The sequence below is a fragment of the Microtus pennsylvanicus genome, chromosome 21 (genome assembly GCF_037038515.1).
Source record: "Microtus pennsylvanicus isolate mMicPen1 chromosome 21, mMicPen1.hap1, whole genome shotgun sequence".
NCBI classification, from domain to species: Eukaryota; Metazoa; Chordata; class Mammalia; order Rodentia; family Cricetidae; genus Microtus; species Microtus pennsylvanicus.
The window spans coordinates 20,187,788-20,210,145 of record NC_134599.1 but is presented as its reverse complement, the minus strand read 5'-3'; the positions used below and the strand labels follow the sequence as shown (position 1 = coordinate 20,210,145).

The 22,358-nt window shown below is 44.5% G+C and overlaps 1 protein-coding gene across 5 annotated transcripts in view; it reads right to left on the bottom strand.

The window, feature by feature from the left end:
• Nucleotides 1–3,206, bottom strand: part of Clip4 (CAP-Gly domain containing linker protein family member 4) — a 69,674-nt gene extending 66,468 nt beyond the window's left edge. The window contains exon 1 of one of the 5 annotated variants that reach the window (XM_075955825.1): nt 3,000–3,206. The gene's annotated coding sequence lies outside the window, so the exon portion shown is untranslated. Of the gene's footprint in view, nt 1–728; nt 804–1,352; nt 1,787–1,882; nt 2,241–2,999 lie in introns of those variants that run through there. The other 4 variants (XM_075955824.1, XM_075955826.1, XM_075955823.1 and 1 more) reach the window with 4 other exon arrangements.
• Nucleotides 3,207–22,358: the final 19,152 nt, after the last annotated feature.

The window sequence follows — 22,358 nt, the reverse complement described above, 5'->3', positions numbered from 1 at the left end:
AACTGTTTTATTTGTGTGCCTGTTTTATATACCTGGGGTTGTTTAATAGGCCCTGTTTTAAAGGATCAGTTTGCATGTGGCTGATGCAATCACAACCAGAAGGACATTTCAGCCATGGGCACCCTCCTACCCAGCACAGAAGGACATTTCAGCCATGGGCACCCTCCTACCCAGCACGGAAGGACATTTCAGCCACGGGCACCCTCCTACCCAGCACGGAAGGACATTTCAGCCATGGGCACCCTCCTACCCAGCACGGAAGGAAAACAGTTCGGCTTGCTCTTCAGAACACAAACAGCTTACCGATGCTTGGAATGAGAAATGAAGACTGAAGTGCCAAGCAAGGCTGTAGCACTATAATTATAAATAATTAAGAGAACAGTGAGGCTAAAAGCAACCAGAGGCTCTAAAGGGTTTTAACAGAGTGAAAGAAAAAGTGAAGCTGATTGTCAACACAAGCTCACAAGTATATATTCCAAACTGGGATTGTTATAAGCAAAACAGCAACAATATAATATAATAAGGACTTGCTATTGGGGTTGTATCTGGGAAGCCAGATCTGGATTTAAATCTAACGAACAGTGCACCCTGTACTAAATCTACTAAATGTACAAAAGAGATACAAACACCTCCGTTGTGTGTCAGGATCTTTGAGTGCAAGCGGTCCCTAGTCCCGAACAAATGAAAGCATTGCCGAAAGCCGCATCTTATTTATGTTAAACTTAAACCTGGATGGTCTTGCATCGTCAGAATGTAGAAAGCTGGAATCCTGCCATTTCCAAGTCTCCTCCGCTTTCCTTCCAAACACTGTGTGCTACACCACCTGCTCTTCTGCCACGTAATCAACTTAAACTAGGCAGGAGACTCATGACTGACAAACGTCAAAGCAAGAGTCAACTGCAGCTCAAGTATCAGATGGCTCAGGAACACACTTCAGAAGAAAGGGCACTCTTAACGCTATGCTGGTGCTACAATATACCAAACAGTGTAGCCCGGAACCTGCGCCAAGTTACAAACCCTCCAAAATAGCATTTTGATACATGAGTAAACATTGTCACAGAACAGGCTCGGAATCCCGTGGGCCTACCCAGTGTCTGGATGAGTGAACCACGTCCTGTCTATAGTTGTGAACCGGTTCGTTTAATTCCTGCGATTCTGCAGGGGACAGGTCTCTGCTCACACCCTTCTGCAACTTCCCAAATGCAAATCAGAATGAAGGAATCTCCCAGCAGCTATGTAAGGTAGAGGCAATTTAGTTTCGAACACGCGTGCCCAAGGATTTCTTAAAGATCTAAGTCAGAAGGGGAGGCGAGGGGGAACCTAAAGAGACCGGCGCGCGTGGAGAAACATACCAGGGTGCGCAGCCCCGCGCGTGGGAAATATTCCAGGCGTCCACGGAGTGCGAGCCCCAGCAGAGCACGCATCTCAGGCGGTGAGGAACTGACTCGAGCACCCACCTCCCCGCCCTGGGAACGGGGAGGCCTCTGGACGCCCTGATGCGGCCCTCACGGACAACCGCCCCGCGGCCCGGCCTCCCGGGCCCCGCCGCCCCCCAGTGTCCCGCCACCTGCCAGCTCCGGGTCCCCGCGGAGTGCCGGCTGCGGACGCGGGGCACAGAGGCGAGGCGCAGGGGCGCGCTCCCACCCTCCCGCTGGGGTCCCGTGGCCTCTGCGGAGCCTCTAGCCGGGCCGCTACAACCCGTCGTCTTTCACGCCGCGCGCGCCGGAACCGGGCCCCACGCGCGGCTCGGCGCGCGCGCAGTGCAGCCGCCTGGGCTGCGCGCAGGCCTCGGCCCTCGGCCCCGCGCACGCGCCTGTGGTAGCTCGGCTCTTGCCTGCACCCCTGAGCCCCTCAACAGGCAGAAGGTCTGCGGCCGCTGCACCTGCTGTCTCCACGCTCACGGGTGTCTGGAGGCTTTCCCGGGAGTTCTTGGCGTGCCCCACACACTTGGGGATCTGTCCAGCGCGGCAGAATCGGGTTCTAAAGAAACCTTGACTGACCTAGGCGGTGATCTGGGGCTGCAGCAGGCGTCCCCTCCTCTGGAAAACTTTTAGTTAGTTGGCCCAATTTGGCCTCCCTTGCTTCCTAGCACCCTGGGCTGGAAGACACCACCCCCTCATCTCACCCCATCTGGTAACCAGAGACCACATCTTCTCCTTCTTAGATAATGTGGCCAGGCATCGCCTAGGGTGGACCCACTCAGTCAACTGTTTCCAGGTTCTGCTGTGAAAACTCTTCTCAGTAGTGCCCCCCCCACACACACCCACGCCTGTTCAGAAATTACAAAGGACATGTGTCAGCCAAGGGAAGAAGTGAATAGTCACAGCGAGCACTTATATTTCCACTTTCTCCTCCCTCCTCACCTCCCTTCTATTCCTATCTCATCCATCTTCCCATAATGAAAAAGAAGTGAAACTGACCGCTGACAGATGTGGGACCTGACATTCTATGTCCTTGCCATGCTATAGGATGGCGTTGGCCACTAATAGGAAGATCTAATGTGATCGTGACATTTGTAACCTTGAGTTAAGAGGGTCAAACCACAGCCATGCACTGGTGATGTCGCTCTCACAGGCTATGATACTGTTAACGCTTCTTCTCTATCATGCCGTAACATGTTGAGAGAATGTGCGAATGGATGCCCATAGGTGCCACTGCAAGATCAGAGCTGAGTGCATAGCACACATCCGAGTGCCTTCTTCAGTTACAACTCTTGGCTCAAGGGATGAGAAAAACAAACACAAAACAAATACTTTCTAGTTGCTTGAATTCTTATAACAGTCTCCCACCAAGTGGCTCTGGTTGGGCACTTCTAGGAAGAAGGGACTCACTCCCTCTTAAGTAACTAGCCTTTTGAAAAACATTCTTCCGTGGGAGCTAAAAATCCAAGGTTGTTTCTGCCCTGGAACTCATAGATCATACAACTCCAACTCAAGGTATAATGAGCATTCTCTGTCTCTCAGACTGTGCGCCTATGGCGTAGTTGCAAGCCCACTCACCGGTGTGTTGAAGGACTCTTTAGGGTGCATCCTGGCTTGTCTTGAGTCCTCTTTAATGTGATGCTCGGGAATGAGCCAGCGTAATGAGTGCGGGGAGGAGAGAGCCTGCCACCTCCTTCTGCCCCTCGAGCTTCTACTCACACAGCCCAAGATATCAAAACAGTTGTGTGAGGCAGTTACACCACAATGGAGAACTGGGTGGGGCACGGGGCCAACTAAAACTCGGGGTGCTTATGCGGTATTCAATTCCACCCCCATCCCACGCCCCTGGGTGCCTGCCAGTTTCTCTTTCCCTGCAGACTCTGAGCCTTCATGCACTCTCTGAGAGTAATGTAAGACAGATGCTTCCTCCACACCAGGACTCCAGCTCCCTTTCCCTGTTTTTATCACACCCAATTCTTGACTAACCCACCCACCTTCTCAGCTGGTGAGAAGAGAAAGCAATTTGCCTCAAGTTGGCTCTAAGTGCCTTTCAATGAGTCGTGTTGCCACAGAAACACATGAATATCTGTTGTAACAGGAGCGACTGGTGACATTTCCAAGCTGCACAGGTTGCTTTTGTTGCTTTTTTGTTTTTTTACAATTATCCACCGAGATGGCCACTATTAGTAGGTGATAGGTGTGGCTAGGTGAGTGGTTCTAAAGTGTAACAAAGATCTGTTAGAACCAAACCAGACAGACCAGTGTCTCTTTCAGCTACACCCAACATATACACGACACAGACTAATTCCCAAGACACCAAGTCACAAGGTAGAATCTTCCACTCCTTAGTTGCCTTAGTCCCCCAAACTGAAACTACTCCCTACCCCACCCTGAGGAACACAAGCCCTTATTGGAGTCCCATGGCCTGAAATACACACACACACACACACACACACACACACACACACACACACGGCACAAACTTTGAGGCTAGGTCTTGCCAATAAAATGGGACAATAAGAGGCCACAATTGGGAGCTGGAACTAGCCTTTGGAACAGTCAGGCACTGGGATATGATCCATTACAGGTGCTCAGATTGAATTACATCTGAAGGCATGAGGTTCCTGAATAATGTCACAATGAATCAGAGTACCGGGAATGGAAGGCATCCATCAGTGGTCAGTACCACAGAGAGAAGGAAAGGTGTGGCCAACTGTCCACTCTGCAGAACTCTACCTGTAAGATCTTGTCTTTGTCTCACCAACGAAGTAGGACAGAAGATTCACACCAAGTCTGATCTGAAAGCCTCTCAAGTCACCATTTGGCGTCACCTACCTAGAATGTCCTGGTAAGCATAAGGGCTCAGAGATGTCTAAAGAGATGAGCAGGGATCACTCAGAAATTCAGACACTGGAAAGCTCTGTCATCGGCTGCTGAACCCTACACCATAAGGAAGAAATTAGAGGAAGTAAGCAAAAGAAGGCAGAGTCACTGTTCTTCCTCTGTGCACTGGGCTGGATAAAATTCATGGAAAAGGGAGAGAGACTCACTTTTCCAAAGTGAGCGCATCCCTTAGGACCACACGAGACAGTCTTCTGGATGCCTTAGGACCACACGAGACAGTCTTCTGGATGCCTTAGGACCACACGAGACAGTCTTCTGGATGCCTTAGGACCACACGAGACAGTCTTCTGGATGTCTTAGGACCACACGAGACAGTCTTCTGGCAGAGCAGGTAGATAGGAAGTCCACCAACAGCAATGGTTACAGCAATGAGCCAAACTCATAAATTATGTCTTCTTCTCTACTACATGTACAGGTGCCTTGACTCTCCACATGTAACGCCCAGAAGAAATCAGCAAATTGTTAGAAGCAATTAGTTCAGCAATGCTGCCAAATCCAAGATCAATTTATAAAATCCAGTTCTCAAAATAGAAACAAAGAAAACAATACAAAGAATCAATGAGGCAAAAAGTTGGTTCTTCCAGAAAATCAACAAAATAGACAAACCTTTAGCCAAACTAACCAAAAGGTAGAGAGAGAATATTCAAATTAACAAAATCAGAAACGAAAAGGGGGACATAACAACAGATGTGGAGGAAATACAGAGAATCATCAGGTCATATTTTGAAAACGTGTATTCCACAAAATTAAAAAAGTTAAAGGAAATGGACAACTTTCTGGATAAATATCACTTACCAAAACTAAATCAAGGCCAGTAAGCAAATTAAACAGACCTATAACTGCTGAAGAAATAAAAACAGTCATCAAAAGTCTCCCAACCAAAAAAAGCCTAGGACCAGATGGTTTCAGCTCAGAATTCTACAAGATTTTCAAAGAAGAACTAATACCAATACTCCTCAAATTGCTCCACACAATAGAAACAGAAAGAACATTGCCAAAATTACCCTGATACCCAAACACAGAAAGAGATTATTAAGAAAGAGAATTACAGAACAATCTCACTCATGAACATTGATACAAAAATACTAAATAAAATACTGGCATATCAAATCCAAGACCACATCAGAACCATCATCCACCATGATCAAGTTGGCTTCATCCCAGAGATGCAGGGATGGTTCAACATATGAAAATCTGTCAACATAATACACCGTATAAACAAACTGAAAAATAAAAACCACGTGATCATCTCATTAGATGTCGCAAAAGCTTTCGACAAAAGACAACATCCCTTCATGATAAAGGACTTGGAGAGAGCAGGGACACAAGGAACATACCTAAACATAATTAAGGCAATATACAGCAAGCCAACAGCCAACATCAAACTAAATGGAGAGAAACTCCCAGCGATTCCACTGAAATCAGGAAGGAGACAAGGTTGTCCACTCTCTCCATATCTAATTAATATAGTTCTTGAGGTCCTAGCTAGAGCAATAAGACAACAAAAGGAGATCAAGGGGATATAAATCGGAAAAGAAGAAGTCAAACTCTCACTGTTTGCTGATGATATGATAGTTTACATAAACAACTCCAAAAATTCTACCAAGGAACTTCCGCAACTCATAAACACTTTCAATAAAGTAGCAGGATAAAAGATTAACTTAAAAAAAATCAGTATCCCTCCTGTACACTGATGATAAATGGGCTGAGAAAGAAATCAGAGAAACATCACCCTTCACAAAATACTTTGGCAAAGGCTATTAAGAGAAAAGGGAGTTATTTTAGTTCATATTTCAAAGATACAGCCCATCACCAAAGGAAGTCAAGGCAGCAGGGCCTTGAAGCAGCTGATCACGTGACATCCACAGTCAGGAAGCAGAGAGAGACAAAAGCTGGTGCTCAGCTCCCTTTCTCTCTTTAAGCATTCACTGCCTGGAGAATGGCTCTGCCCACAGTTAGCTGGGTCCTCCCACATCAATCATCATAATCAAGATAATCTCCTGTAGGCATGCTCAGAGGCCTAGCCAAGCAGTTCTAGGTGCTGTCAGGTTGACCATTGACATGGTATGCTGCTAGTTTGATGGCAACTTGGCATGAGCTCATGTCACCAAAGAGGAGGGAAGCTCCATTGAGAAAATGCCTCCATAAGATTGGCTGTGAGCTGCCATGAACATAGTTGAGCATATACTTTTGTTGTATGATAGGGCCTCTCTTGGGTATATTCCCAAGAGTGGTATTGCTGGATCCAGGGGTAGGTTGATTCCGAATTTCCTGAGAAACCGAAACACTGCTTTCCAGAGTGGTTGCACAAGTTTGCATTCCCACCAGCAATGGGTGAGTGTCCCCCTTTCTCCACAACCTCTCCAGCAAAGGCTATCATTGGTGTTTTTTATTTTAGCCATTCTGACAGGTGTAAGGCTTTGGGGGAGCCTAGGCAGTTTGGATGCTCACCTTAGGAGACCTGGATAGAGGTGGGCAGTCCTTGGGCTTCCCACAGGTCAGGGAACCCTGATTGCTCTTCGAGCAGATTAGGGAGGGTGACTTGATCGGGGGAGGGGGAGGGAAATGGGAGGCGGTTGCGGGGAGGAGGCAGAAATCCTTAATAAATAAATAAATAAATAAAAAGAAAATATATAAAAAAAAAAGATTGGCTGTGAGCATTTTCTTAATTAGAGATCGATGGGGGAGGGCCCAGTCCATGATGGGTGTGGCATCACTGGGCTGGTGGTCCTGGGTTCTATAAGAAAGCAGGCTGAGCAAACCATGGGGAACAAGGCAGTAAGCAGAACCCCATCAGTGGCCTCTGCCTCAGCTCCTGTTCCTGCCCTCACTGCTTTTGGTGATGAACTGTTCTATGGAAGTGGGAGTGAAATCAGCCCTTTCCTCCCCAAGCTGCTCTTGGTCATGGTGTCTCATCGCAGCAATAATCACCCTAACTAAGACACGCAGACTGTCCAGACTCTCAGTCAGAAAGGAAAACCCAGAATGATGGACAAGCAGAGAAGAGATGGGCAAGAAATAAAAACAATTACCAAATTTGCAGGGAAATGGATGGATTTAGAATGTGCAATATTAAGTAATGTTACCCAGTCTCGGGAAAAAAAAACCCTGCATGTTCTCTATGATGTATTATTAGGCTAGAATCCACAAGGCCGTGGCCTACCAGCAAAGTTTCGGTGGGCTCCGGCAGGGGTGTCCTTCTCCTTCGATGGCTACATGGCTTCTCCCTGACTCCACCTTTTTTCCTCTTCTATCTGCTTGGAATTCTTACCTTACTCTCTCCTGCTAAGCCACTGTCCGAAACAGATTTATTCATTAACCAATAAAAGCAACACATATACAGAAGGACTTCCCACACCAAGGGAAGACAGATGGCAATAACGATGAAATAGCAACAATTACTGTTGAGTGAAGAGTGAGTCATCCTCTCTTCTTTTGTATGAACTCTTCTATACTCAAACTGTTTTGTTTTTATTTTGTTTCATGAGGGCAAGAATTCGATTGGATCACTGTCACTGCCATATCATAAATCCCCCAAATAGTCTCTGGCATAGAACAAATTCAGGAGCTATGTATGGGCTGATGGGAGGAAGCAGTCTTCAATTCCAGCCAAGACAGACTGTTCCATCCGAGAGCTCCAGAAGCCACAGTGCTTGCCTCCCTTCCTTGATAGTGCAAGGGCTTTGTGTATCACCAAAGCGTCTTTTTATTGGCTGTTTACAAAGCAGTGCAGCTTCACCCTGGGGCATGATAAACCATCAGTGGCTTCAATAACACTGTGATTAGGAGCTGAGAGACGATCAGACACTCCTGGAGCTGCACTGAGTTTGCACCCATCAACAGCCACCCACTGAGTCACCTAACCAAAGAATGCCATTGACAAACCAATTAGCTGGTTCTGAGTCACAAGGAAAGTCTCCTTTGTGACAAAAACAGCCCTGATAATGAGAGTGACTCTGGCAAATCTGAGGCTGCAAGGAACAGTCAGGGAGAAAGCAATGGGAACTGCCTTTGTTGATTCATGTGGAGTTCAACACAAGAGTGCGGAGTTCTCGCGTTCTGTTTTTAAAGGTCACCAAAGTACAGCATGTGCTCTCTTTCATAAAGACAATCAGGGCCTTGAGGCCCTGCATAGCACACAGAAAAGCAACCAAACTGCACCTGGTCCAGTAAATTACCAGAAATACATGGCTTGCCTTCTACTCCAAGCGTGGAAGCTGTGACCAGGTATAACTTAGTTCACTCTAGTTTTCCATTTAAGGAGGGAGCCCACAATGACCACAGAGCGCCACAGGCAGCCTGAACGGGAGCCCTGGGATCATCTCTCCCTAGCTCTGCAATCCTTGTCAGGCCTCTTCATGTACCTTGACTTTCAGTCTGTCCTTTGTAAAATCAGATAAAGGGTCTGCATCTCCTGACGGGGTTCACTACTCACAGGCTCATCCCAGGGTGATACTCAGTAACGCGTGATCGTCCAATGACACAGTGCCCATCAAAGAAGCCAAACACCTGTTGAAGAAATGGGCTAGCCTCAGGATTTTCCTAAAAGAGACTTTCCACACTGTAGACTGATGTGCTCAGGAAAGGTTTCATACAGAGGCATCCTGAACTCATGGGGACCATGAAGAGACCAGATGCGGTCAGGCAACTGGGAGCTAGCTATCCCGGAGGCTTTGTATATGCTCTAGACCATTATAAATTAAATACCATTCAGGTTTCGTTCCTGAAGTTGGAGAAATCAAGGCATAGAATGGCACTGCCTATATTTTCCCACTCAACTGTCTCTTTAACCCCCTGCATTCTGTCAGACAATCCATGGGGGGGTCATAGGCCCCGTTTAAGAACTGGGCAGGGAGAACGGCTGGCAACTTAGCCAAGAGCATGCACTAAGGAGCAGAACCAGGATTTGAAACCTGGACCACCTTGACCCAGAGGCTAAACTTTTCTTTAAGGTGCATTTATTTTTGTTTTATGTATATGAGTGTTTTGCCTGCATGTATGTATATGAACTACGTGTGTGCCTAGTGCCAGCAGAGGTCAGGAGAGGCATCAGACCCCTTGGGACCAACCTTGTGGATGCTTGTGAGCCACTGTGTGAGGACTAGGAACCAAACTCTAGCCCTCTGAAAGGACTGAGTGCTCTTAACCTCTGAGGTGTCTCTCAAGGCCCCGGAGATTAAACTCTTAACCATGATTGTTGGCCAGAGAGAAAGCTTGAAGACAGAAGAAAATCCAAAATGATTTTGGGAGCTTCCAGAAGAGTTCTTGTCCAGCTGATGGCAACAGGTGCAGACTGTGGGCTTCTGCACTGGAGACTTGTCTCAGGCCTAGAGGCTAGCCAGCCTGAAGTAGGGGCACCAACAGATTCTGAGTCTGGTGAGGATCTTCATCTCAGTTTATAGATGATGAATATAGTTTGAAAATAAATGGCCCCCGTAATCTCAAAGGGAGTGCCACTGTTAGAGGGTATGGCTTTGTTGGGTCAGGGCTTGTTGGAGGAAGTGTGTCACTGTGAGGGCTTGCTTTGAGATTTCCTATGCTCAGGATACCGCCCAGTGTGCCAGGCGACTTCCTGTTGCCTGCAAGTCAAGACGTAGCCAACACCAGGTCTGACTGCCCACCACCAAACTCCCTGCCATGATGATAATGGACAGAATCTCTAAAACGGAAAAAAAAAACACCATAAATTAAATGTTTTCTTTATAAGAGTTGCCATGGTCATGGTGTCTCTTCCTAGCAATAGAAAACCCTAAGACAACCTTCTTCCTCACCATACCCTCAGCTGGGGGAAAGCAAAATGAGCTTTCCTACAAATGCTCCAAATGCTAAAGGTTTCACCCCCAATAGCTCTCACCAGGGGATCAGCGGGGGACACCAACATTCAATCCAGAAGAGTCCCGCTGGAGCAGAGCTAACAGTAAGAAATGAGATGAACTGTAAGATAGGTTAGGGCTAGAATGACCTTGAATGTCAAGTTAACAGCCAGAAACACTTGCCCCACAGAGTCAAGGAAAACCACCAGGAGTTTCAAATGAGGGAACCAGTGGGCACTTTGTCAACTCTGTCCCTTCTCTGTGCCCCAGTACCTGTTACACTGTGTAAGGGGAAGACGACGACGATCGTTCTAAACACACAAAAGAACACAAACATTTGGAAGTAAAATTTAGAAACTGGAAATAAAGTTGTCTCAAGATGCCAGGACTTTAGTGGCTCAGATTTTTCAGAATAACAAGTGCATTTTACAAATGTATTCTCCCCAAATAGCTGAGTTTTCATATTTAATTTATCCTCGGTGATAACCTGCATTCAAAATGAAGTCGAGATAAGGAGCCCCGATGTTCTCGGGGGATGGAGCTCTGTTGCTCTGCCTTCCCCCACGTGACCATCCTAACCAGGGGCCGCTGTATAGTGATACACTAGTCCGTCATCTTTGAGATAGGCATCCATTGGCTCAAAGTGTAGTCCTAGCAAAGAAAGAGCAGCTGTGCCGCCTGCCAAAGTGATGCTCCATCCATCAATATGCTCAGGTTTTGCTGCCCACCCTAGGTACCCTTGCTCCATGTGGTACCCACACTTACGTTTCTCCAGCTTCAACCATGACCCAACCTGGACATTCCAGCAGGGAACCTCTCAAGTTCAGCTGAACAAGAACATGCCACTTAGCTATTTGGAAGCTATATTTTCACCAGTTCAGAGACGGTGTTGCTAGCAGGGATGGCGGAGCATCTTTGCAGGCCATATCCAGTGAGCTTACATAATTCTGTGACTCTGCTCTCAGGTCACCAGGCAGGTTCAGGTCTCAGCTGCAGAGGCAAATGGCCACCGCTAAGAACACTGATGCACCGAGCCTTCAGCCCAGAAACCCCAAGGCGCCCAAAATAAAGGACAGAAGACCCAGGAAAGCCAATACACTCTTTAGGGGAAAAATAAACTGGGAGAATTGACACAGCCCAGCTAAAAGTTTTCTATAAATTTACAGTCATTAAGATAGTATGAAAAAACTGACAAGTCAAGAACTATCTCAGAAGCCCACCCACACCAGGATCATCCCTGGGTCTTTGACAAAGGAGGAGACTTTGTCAAACTATTGGGGAGAAAACAATAGTTTTACCTTACACTGCTCACAAAACAACTAAAATTTGAGCACAGAAATAAATTAGAATTCAAAACTATGCACCTTCCAGGGACAACAAAGGAAAAAAAATCTAGGTAGCCTTGCATTTAATGATGATTTCTTAGATGAAATATCAAAGGCACAATTCATGGGAGCCAGAGCTGGGCTGGACTTCACTGGAATTAATAATTTCTGCTCTATAAAAGTCCATCTTCAGGGCTTTGGAGAGATGGCTCAGTGGTTAGAAGCACTTGCCCTTGCTGTGGACTAGGGCTTAATTCCCAACATTCACATGGTCACTCACCACCACCTGTACCTCCATCTACAAGGGAGCCAACACGCTCTGCTGACCTCTAGAGGCATCAGGCATGCATGTGGTATTCAGACATACGTGCAGGCAAAGCACTCACACACATCAAATTAAATAACTCTAAAAATATTCTTTAAGTGCCCATATTGAGAGGAGCTACAAACATGACTCACCAGGCAAGAGCGACTCACTGGAGTCTGGTTCCCAGGAGCTGTGTCAGGAGACTCACAACCTCCTGGAACTTGAGCTCCAGGCTACCCAATACCCTCTTCTGGCCTTCACCAACACACACATGCATGCACACAAAGAATAAAATATTTTTACAGCCATGTTAAGACAATGAAAACACAAGCCAAAAACTTTGCAAAGCTAAAAATTTTACAAAAGTTCCTCTCTGGTGTTATCCCAAAGAACTCTTTAAACTCGATAATAAGAAAATTCAAATTCTTTTTTTTTAATTCGAATTCTTTAGATAAGCAAAAGATCTAAACAGACACTTCGCAGAAAAACATGTGTGGCCAGTCTATGAAATCAACATATCCTACGTCATTAGGGGACTTCAAACTGGAATGAGACACCACTGTGCGCCTATTAGAAGAGCTAACATTCAAAACACTAACAAAGACTGATGGGTGTGGAGCACGGAGATCCCATTCATTACTTTAGGAGGCGGGAAACTGGTTCTGACACTTTAGAATACAGTCTGAGCCTAAGAGCCAGCAGCCAGACTCCCAGGCATTTGCGGGCGGGCACACACACACACACACACAAACCCAAATATTGAAGCAACTCAGGCACCCTCTGCCTTTAATAGATGAGTGGATAAACTGTGGGAAAACACAATATTTAGCAACAGTAAGTAACGGTCTATTGAGCCACCAAGAGACAAGGGCGAGCTTTAGTGAATATTGTTCAAAGAAAAGTCAGCCTGACTGTATATTGCATGTCTTCAGCTAACTGGCATCCCAGCTGGCATGGGCAGTAGTGAATGGAACTCTCTTTGACTGGCATCCTGGAGAAGATGAAACGATGGCAAAAGTAAATGCTCTGTGGGCTTGGCATGGTGGCATAAGCCTTTAATCCCAGCACTTGAGGGGCAAAGGCAGGCGGATCTCTGTGAGTTCGAGGCCAACCTGGCCTAAAAAGAGAGTTCCAGGACAGCCCGAGCTGCTACATAAAGAAACCCTGTCTTGGAAAACCAAAATATAAATAAATAAATGCTCAGTGGTTGCCGGGATTAAAGAAGAGTAGCGAGGATGCTCAAATTTGGAGCACTGTTCTGACTTTCTGATGAATATTATATATATATATATATATATATATATATATATATATATATAGTTCATATATATATATAATTTCTTTGCCATATGGCAGGGCAGTGTATGCATCCGATTACTAACACCCACATTCAATTGTCTGAGGCTGTTCTGTGTGCATTGATCAGGTTATCCACTTATGCCTTAGCAGAAAGGAGTTTCACTGGAGGTCTGAGTAGACAGATTCATTTTATAAAATGACTTACCCAAATCATGTGACTGTCTCCTCAGTGTCACCCAGAAAAAAAACAAACCAGTCCCTCATGGACCTTCCTCAGCAGAGTCCAGTGCTTAGTGTGGTAGTTGGGAGCTCACGGAAATGGGTGTTTTCATAATGGGCTCCCTCTGGCTCTAAGAAGATTCTAGTTACAGAAAGCCACGATGGTAATGGCAGGCTTTGACTTGCCTCCCTTTGGTGGAGTCCCCTTTGAGAGTCCCAGCTAGCCAGCATCCCCACAGGCAACAAACGCATAACAGTGATATAGTTATGATGCTGTAGATGTGAGATTTAAAGGGCCAAGCACTACTAATTATGACCCTTAACCTACTGTTAGGCAGGCAGGATTAAGAGGGGACAACTCTAGTTACCCCAACAAGCCCTTTGCTTCACAATGGAGAAAAGCCTATGCTTAGAGAGAGAATCTTACAGTGACTGACAAGTTACTAAAGAGATCCATCACCCTGACTTCCCACTCAGGCCTCCCTCCACATCAGCTTTTCTGAAGCTGGGTCCAATTTCGTCAGATATGTGAGAGGAAGCTTTGCTGATTCCATGGGATTGACCATCATAAGAAAAATGAGGCTGCAGGAATTTAACTGAAGTAACCGAAGACCTTTGGCTATGTGCGGTTGCTACCAGGACCCACCTTGGGAAAACAAAACAATCCTCTTTGTCTAAATTCTCACATCACCCAAGACAAGGCTGGAGGACTTCCTTTGATTAATGAGAGACAAAGGGCACCCCAACATTTTGAAGCTGCTCCCTTCTGGTGTGCTCTTGGAGACAGGGCCAAGAAATGGAAGTTGCTGAGTCTTTGTTGGGCATCTTTCCAGCAAACAGATCAGCTTCAGAATGACATCACTCCCGCCTCAGCCAGGCCCAGGGTTTGCAAGTTATGGCAAGTCTCTGGAGAGATAAAGACTGCTTTTCAGATGAAAATTGCCTGAATGGCTTTCCCAGGATGGGTACTGTGGAGGTAAACCCAACACACAGCACAGACACACGCTTGGCACACTTAACCATCACCCTTTTCCACCCGGTTGTTGCTGTGTGGTATCTAGAAGGATGCTACCTACCAAGTGCCCCCCACCAAAGCCTCTTCGAGTTATCAGGATGGTATGTTTGTTATTTTCAGACCAAAGTGTTCAGCTAATGAAAAGTAGAATGTTAAACATTAAGGCAATGTCCTTCTATCTTGTATATCAAGGTCGTGGAGGCCTTCAAGCTTCTGGAATTTTCTGCAAATGGGAAACTATTGCCTAGGAACTGGAGGGATCACAGTTTCTATTGAAATAATACCACTGGCTATAACAGAACAGAGGCTCGACATGGCAAGCTGCCCCCACCTTCCCTCTTCCTATCCAAAGGCGAATTCTCATCTCTTGTCAACTCAACATAAGCGCTCAGCTTAGGAGTCGTTGCTGATCACTGTGAACTTTGTATTGATTGTCATTTTCCGCATCTGTAGGAATTACTGTTTATAATGAAGGATCTGAGAGTTGATAGACTTGGAACCACAACCAGAACTTTTACTAGAGCAGGCTCGTCAAGACTTGACAGCCCTTCTCACGTAGGGCTTCAGATTTGTCTGCCTAAGAGAATCTTTCATTTTATCAGTATTGTACACCACCCCTCATCCATGCAGACAGCACGGGATGTCTTATACCAGTCCCCAGAACATCGGCCAGGACATCACAGTAGACGACAGTGAATTGAGGAGAATTTACAAAAGGCAGGATTTTCAGGATGGTGGACAAAGCCTTGGAGCCTCCCCAAGAGGAAGGGGAGTTTAAGAATGAGTTTCTTTTGTTTCTGTTGTTTTTGATTTTTGTTTGTTTTGTTTTGTGAGACAGGGTTTCTCTCTATAACCATCCTGGCTGTCCTGGAACTCTCTCTGTAGACCAGGCTGGCCTCTAACTCAAAGATCTGCCTGCCTCTGCCTCCCAAGTGCTGGGATTAAAGGCGTGCGCCACAACTGCCTGACTAATAGTGTGTTTCTACCTGGAACTAAAAGCATACAGAGCAAGAGTCCAGGAGCGAGACCAAATGACACGTGAATGTGTGGAGAAGGAAGGCCGCCTTGCAGGAGCTATGATCTCCCAAGGGGGTCTGCAGCAAAACCACAGAGACCAGGACTGGAAGATAAGAGAATTTATATCCAAGCTCTCTCTCCTCCACGCTCCTCTGGGTCTTGGTGGTGGTGGGAAGAGGTGTGGAAGAGGATTCCAACACCACCCACAACTTCCTGTTTTCTTCTTGCTAGTCATAGGCTATAACCTGGACCAGGGTCTGAAAACTCTGGAAGAATAAGCTTTCTCGGCCTCCTGAGACCTGACTGCTCTCTGAGGTATAGAGAAGATGTGCAACCGGAGTTCGAATTCACTTCACCGGGACGTCTAGTGATGACAGCTCACTGACCTCCTCAGTTACGGCGCAGATCAGGCAATAACTTGAAAAAAACTGCCCACAATGATCTTTCGGTCTGTTCTTGAGATTTTACTGACACCTGGCTGCCTGTAATTATTGGAGCCAACACAAATTTCACAGCTACTGACTTGAGTGTGCAAAAATGTAATTTTCTCTATTTTCCTGTAATTGACTGCAATTTCTTCCCTGAGCCTCTGTTCTGCCTCAAAGCAGAGAAAATTTAATCTAGCTACTTTCAGATAAACTCATTCAAATACAGTCATGTCTTAGTCAATTCAAGTTTATAATTCACTCACAATTAGGTTGGAAATTCTCTCTCTCTCTTTTTTCCCTTCTCTGGAATTCAATCTTAAGTTCCAGGGGTCTTGTATAATGGGTCCCCTTCTTTGTGTGAACTTGTGCTGTCTGCATCTGGGGATATCACAGGTGTCAGCTGTTTTGCTTAGGAGGAAGAGGCAGGAGGATCACTGCTGGTTTCAGGCCAGCCTGGGCTTTAATGAACTTGAAATCTAAATGCATCATCTTCATGAGACCCAGCACATGTATAATGAATACATACAGACCATGAAAAGACGCAAGGGTGATAAGAGGTTTTTGAAGTCAATACACGTGCTGAGGGTTTATATTATACATCAGGACTTGATAGGAACGGTATCTGCTACTAAACCTGCTGAATTTGTGGAGGATCAAAACTAAAGTCTTAAGAGATAATAGAAAGAGTCAGCTATAAGTATACTTTTTGTAAAAAAAAAAATTTAGAAAGATGAGATACCTTGTACCATGACTTCTCTGTCCTGAGTGCCCTTATGTCCTCCTGGCTCCCATATCTCATTCTAGACTGACTTATTCATGCTATTTATTGCTCTAAAGAAATTTTTTTGCATGGTAGTCTTTAGAAAAGTGGTTCCCAACCATCCTAATTTTTTGACCCTTTAGTATAGTTTCTCATGTTGTGGTGACCTCCAACCATAAAATTATTTCATTGCTACTTCATAACTGTAATTTTGCCACTGTTATGAATGTAGATATCTGATAATTAATCTCCAAAGGGGTGTGACCTACAGGCTGAGGACCACTGCTTTGGAACATCACAGTGTCCTCCTATGCTGCTTGGACCTGTGGGAGACAGAGGCAGCAGAGGCTGGAGGTCTTTCCATTATTTGACACACAGGCACCATTCCTACCCTGCCTTGTCCACACAACAAAGGACGGTTCTGTCCAAAGCTTGATAGACTGTTTCCTCCTAAGCATCACACTCTCTACTCTCAGATGAGATCAGACATGGGACATAAAGAAGCCCTACTCACATGGGGCCCTGTGGCTTCCCTCCAACACTTCCCCAGGCTCTGATGTTCTGTATAATACTGGCTTCTTTCAGACATCCCCACCTTACTCCAGAGTGCAGTCTGTCTCCAGTGGGGCTACATGACTTCTCTCTGACTTGCCTCCTTTCTCCTAGCATTCAGTTTAGTTTTCCCTACCTACCTACTCTATCAGGCCAAACTAGTTTCTTTACTTACCAATGATAGTCACAGCATACAGAGGGGAATCCCACATCATTTCCCCTTTTCTGTTTAAGTAAAAAGGAAGGTTTTAACTTTAACATAGTAAAATCACATACAAACGACCGAGCAGCCCTCTCCCACAACAAATTGGCACCAACTGACCAACTAAAATCCACTTAAAACCTGAGAGAGCTTGAAAAGGAATTCTATACACACAAAAGAACAGTTAAGCATGGTTTGGTAGCAGCAATTTCTTGGGTGGGTTCTGTTTGCTAGAAGCAAGCAGAGAAACATGGCTTCTTTAAGAGAGGTTTTCCTGACTCAGTGGTAGCAGAAAAAAGCCACACAGCTTTGAAATGCCAGCTTTCTGGGCCGTGCTGCCAGCATGACCTCTGGCTCTCTCAGGAGGCTGAGCATTTATAAAGTGAGGTTTGTAAACAGCATGTTACAAGCTGCTTAGTGGCAACATAGACTTGCTGTGTGCCTAAAAATGGAGCTGTGAGCATGGCTCTCAGAGGCAGCAAACAGCTCTGCCATGCTGGGCTGGGCAGAGCAAGCAGGTAGGGCCGTATATACCCTAGTAATGCTGCAGCTTAGGTTTTTAAAAAGCACATAGCATTTTAATAAGCATTCCTGGTCAGAAAATAATTGTAACTACACAATAAAGACAAATTCAGATGGAAAAGACCTCTAAATGGGTGATAGTGTTGGATAAATGTACGTAGGCTTGGGAGAGAGAAGAAAAAGACTATAGACAGTTATAAAAAGAAGTAAATGGTATTTTTTAAAAAGTAAAGTCTTTAAAGAGACAGTACAGACAGTCATAGATTAAATGAGTAAAAAAATAATAAGCTACATGAAAATGAAATATACACAGAGAGTCTGGATTATGTATATTATTGTGTTTACTTTGAATTTTTTGACTGTGAAGGAGCTAAGTACAGAGAGACATTTCATTGCATGGGCTGCTAAGCTAAACCAGCATAGATATTTTAAAGATTTCTTGACTTCAAAATTTGAGTCTAAGGATAAGTTGCTTTGTAAAAGAAGTTCTTCTTTTGTTTCCACAGAGGATGAGAACCTGTAGATTATTTCCAGACTAATATGGCTTAATGCACCAAGACGCCCCAGAAAGGTCACCATGAACATCCCCAAAAATTTCTTCGCCCAACAAAAAACAGAAAGCAGTTTGGCAGCATATTGTTTATAAATGTTTGTTTATATTTAAAGAGGGATATGCTATACAGATTTGCATTGGTATGGATCTTGGTTTATTGATACAAATTTAAGGTCAGTTTTGTTATATGTATATTTCTGCTCTTGATTAAGGTATTGTAATTGTGCAGCTCATTTAAAAATATAATGTATAATCAAGAAATATAGGTTAATAGAGTCATCTATAACAGTCAAGCTTGTAGTCATGTTAGTTAGATTTTCTAGATGGACAGATAAGTATTTCAGATGGATAGGCATTCTTCAAACCTTTTAAAGGCTACAGAATATGGCATAGAAATGTTTAAGAACTTAGGACTTTTCATGACAATGAGACACAGATGCTCCTGGCAACACCAATCTATTTTAAGAGGAAAATGGGCATCAAAGAGGCTTCTTATGGAGTTTGTTAGCCATTTGAGCAAGAAGCTGCTCTTGCCTGGACTGCCTGATGAACTGGACATGTAGACCCACAGAGAAATGACTGCTGAACTTGACTAAAGATAAGACAGTCCTTTCTGAAAAACCCAGCTTTCCATAGTGGCTGTGTACAAGTTAGCACTCACACCCTCGTCAGCACGACCTGTCACTTGTTTATTGATCTGGCCATTGTGATTTGCATTTCCCTGAGGGCTAAGGATGTTGAGCATTCTTCAGTGTTTCTCTGTCAGTTGAGTCTCCTCTATTGAGAATTCTCTGTTTAGATCTGTATCTGTTTTTTTTTAAAATAAATAAATAAATTGTTTGTTTTCCTGATATCTAGGATTTTTCTTTTTTTAGTTCTTTATACATCTTGGATATTAGCCCTCTGTCAGATGTGATGTTGAAAAAACTCTTTTCCCATTCTGTAGGCTGCCACGTTGTGTGAATGACAGTGCCCTTTGTTTTACAGAAACTCAGTTTTATGAGGTTCCATTTATTAATTATTGATCTCAGTGCCTGTGCTGTTGTATCCTGGTAAGAAAGTCTTCGCCTGTGCTAATTAGTTCAAGGCTATTCTCCACTTCCTCTCCTATCAGGTTCATTATTCCTGGCTTTATGTTGAGGTCTTTGATCCATTTGGAGTTGAGTTTTGTCAGGGCGATAAGAATGAATCCATTCACATTCTTCTACATGCCAACGTACAGCTAGACCAACACCATTTGTTGAAGCTGCTGTCTTTATTCCTTCTGGCTTCTTTATCAGGTGCCCAAAGGTGTGTGGATTTATGTCTTGGTCTCCGGTTCAATTCCATTGATCAACGAATCTGTTTTTGTGCCAATATCTTGCTGGTTTTATTACTATAGCACTGTTGTACAACCTGAAAGTGGTTGGTGTTGCCCCAATGTCTTAGTTAGGGTTTCTATTGCTGAGAAGAGACACCATTAGTATGGCAGCTCTTGTAAAGGAACGCATTTCATTGGTACTGGCTTACAAGCTCAGAGATCTAGTCCATTATCATCATCATGGCAGGAAGCTTGGCAGCACACAGGTAGACATGGTGCTGGAGAAGGAGCCAATCAGCAGGCAGTAGGAAGAGAATGACCCTGGGCCTGCCTTGAGCTTCCTCCAACAAGGCCACACCTCCTCCAACAAGGCCACACCTAATAGTGCCACTCCCAATGGGCCTGTGGGGGCCATTTTAATTCAAACCACCACACTCAACTATGGTGCTTTATAACATAACATAAACTAATTCAAAGAAAAGCCAATCTCTTGACTTCACAAGCTCAGCTCTCCCCGACCTACCATTTATCCTTACATCTCCAGTGCTGACGGTCAATTCTACTATTAGTTCATCATTTTATTAGTTTTAGCCCAAGAACTTATCATATGTCATCCAGTTCATTTCCATTTTGAGATTCCTTAAACTAGTAAAGAATCCCCTAAGTACCTAAGGGACCATAATGTAGAGTTATCCATCCTGAAATATATACATTGTTTCCTATTTGTGCAACAAGGTTCAAATCCATGAAACCAGGGCCACTTATGCCATGGCTCAACTGTTTTAAAAGAATGGCTGTTTCAATATAAGCAGATTTGAATAGTTCACAAAGTAAAAACTTAATCTGGGAAAGTGGCTCAGTCAGAAGAGTGTTTGCTATAGAAACAAGAAGATCTGAGTTTGATCCCCGGTGCCTGCATAAAAGCTGAGCATGGCAGCACACACCTGTACTCCCAAACTGGAAGGGCAAAACAAGAGGACCACAGGGCTCCTGGCAAGCTAGTCAAATTGGTGAGCTCCACATTCACTGAGAAATCCTTTCTCAAAAGTATGAGGTGGAGAGTGATTGAGAAAGACAGGTACTATTAACCTCTGACCTTTGCAGACATAGGTAGACATGTACCCAGAGCTGCACATGCATGCACACCTGTACATACATATACATACATGTATATACACATATATGCTGTAAAATAACAATGAAGAAAGAAATTACAAAGAGAAAAGACTGATAAATTACATAAAATGCTAATTACACTATATAATAATGTTTAAAGGCAAGACAAAACTTTAAAACTATTAATACTAGTTAATAAATAATAATAAACTGACTAGGAATGTGAGTAATATTTTTAAACTTTATTATACTTAATTTGTGTGTGTGCATACGTGTGGTCACAGCACTGTACGTGGGAGTCAGGTGACAGTGTACAGGAGTCTAGTCTCTCCTTCCACCACGTGAGTCCTGGGATTAAACTCGAGTCATCAGGCTTGGCAGTGAGGCCCTTTACCTGCTGAGCCACCTTTACCGACCTCCACAGCACAATATCGTGAAGATTCACGAACACGTCATTCTCTTAATGAACGAAGGAAATGTACAGGTGATTTCTGAAAGCAAGTAAGTAAATGGTGAACAAAACACATTTTTAAATATAAGCTAGAACGAGATGCAATTCCTCTCTTGAACCCACAGAGACTTTAAATGAAGACGAATAGCAAAAGCCAGCAAGCTTGCAGAAATCCGGATGTTTTCACACTGGTGCCAGGATTCAAAACTGGCGTCGTCTTTCTGGAAAGTCAGGTCACAAACTACAGCAACCCCTTTAAAAGTGTTTACCCCAGGGGGAGTGTAACTCCCCACTCCCTCTAGGCAGCTGTACATAGTGACTTATTCCCAAACAGTGCAGATGGGGGGGGGGGAATAATTCTAGGGAAGCATCCTCTAGAAACTGCCTCACTGTAACCAGGTGAACAAGTTCATCGTCCAGGGTCACAAATCATATTGACAGACTGCGTGGTGGAATGAACCTGGCACGTTATCTCTGTAGGCATCCTCTCCAAACCCGTGACCCCACCTAGTCATGGGAGAACACACCAGATAAATGACAACATCACCTGCAATAAATCTGACTGGTACCGCTCGAAATCGTCAAGGTCACCAAAACCAAAGGACCTCTGAGCAACTTTACCTCCAAGAGGAATCTAAAGAGACATGACTATCAAATGTAATGTGCCCAGAGATGGGAACTCAGGACAAAAGGAGACCATGGTAAACTCTAAGTCTGAGCAATAAGGTATGGGGCTTGGCAGTGGCTTGCTTTAAACAAGTATGTATTGTTAGTGATTCCTTAATTGTAACAAGAGTACCATAGTAAAGTGAGACATTCATGGCAGGAGAAACGGAGCATGGAAGTGGGGGTTTACAGGAATTCTGCTCTTTTGTTCTAAAACTGTCCTAAAAAATAACTCTGTGAGTTTCTTCAAATATTTATTTGGTATCTACATGAACTTTAGCACGTTAATAGCCTATTTTTTTTTCTGAGAAAATGGTTACAGATGCGGGCAAAGAATTACACCCAAGAATGTGTCAGCATTATTCATCATCGATCTAACCTGAGTGTTCAATACTAGTCCGGACAGAGAAAATAGCCTTCAATTCAATGATTATTTTAGCAGTTAAAAATGCTGTAGCCAGCATATGACAGACACCTGTAATCCCAGC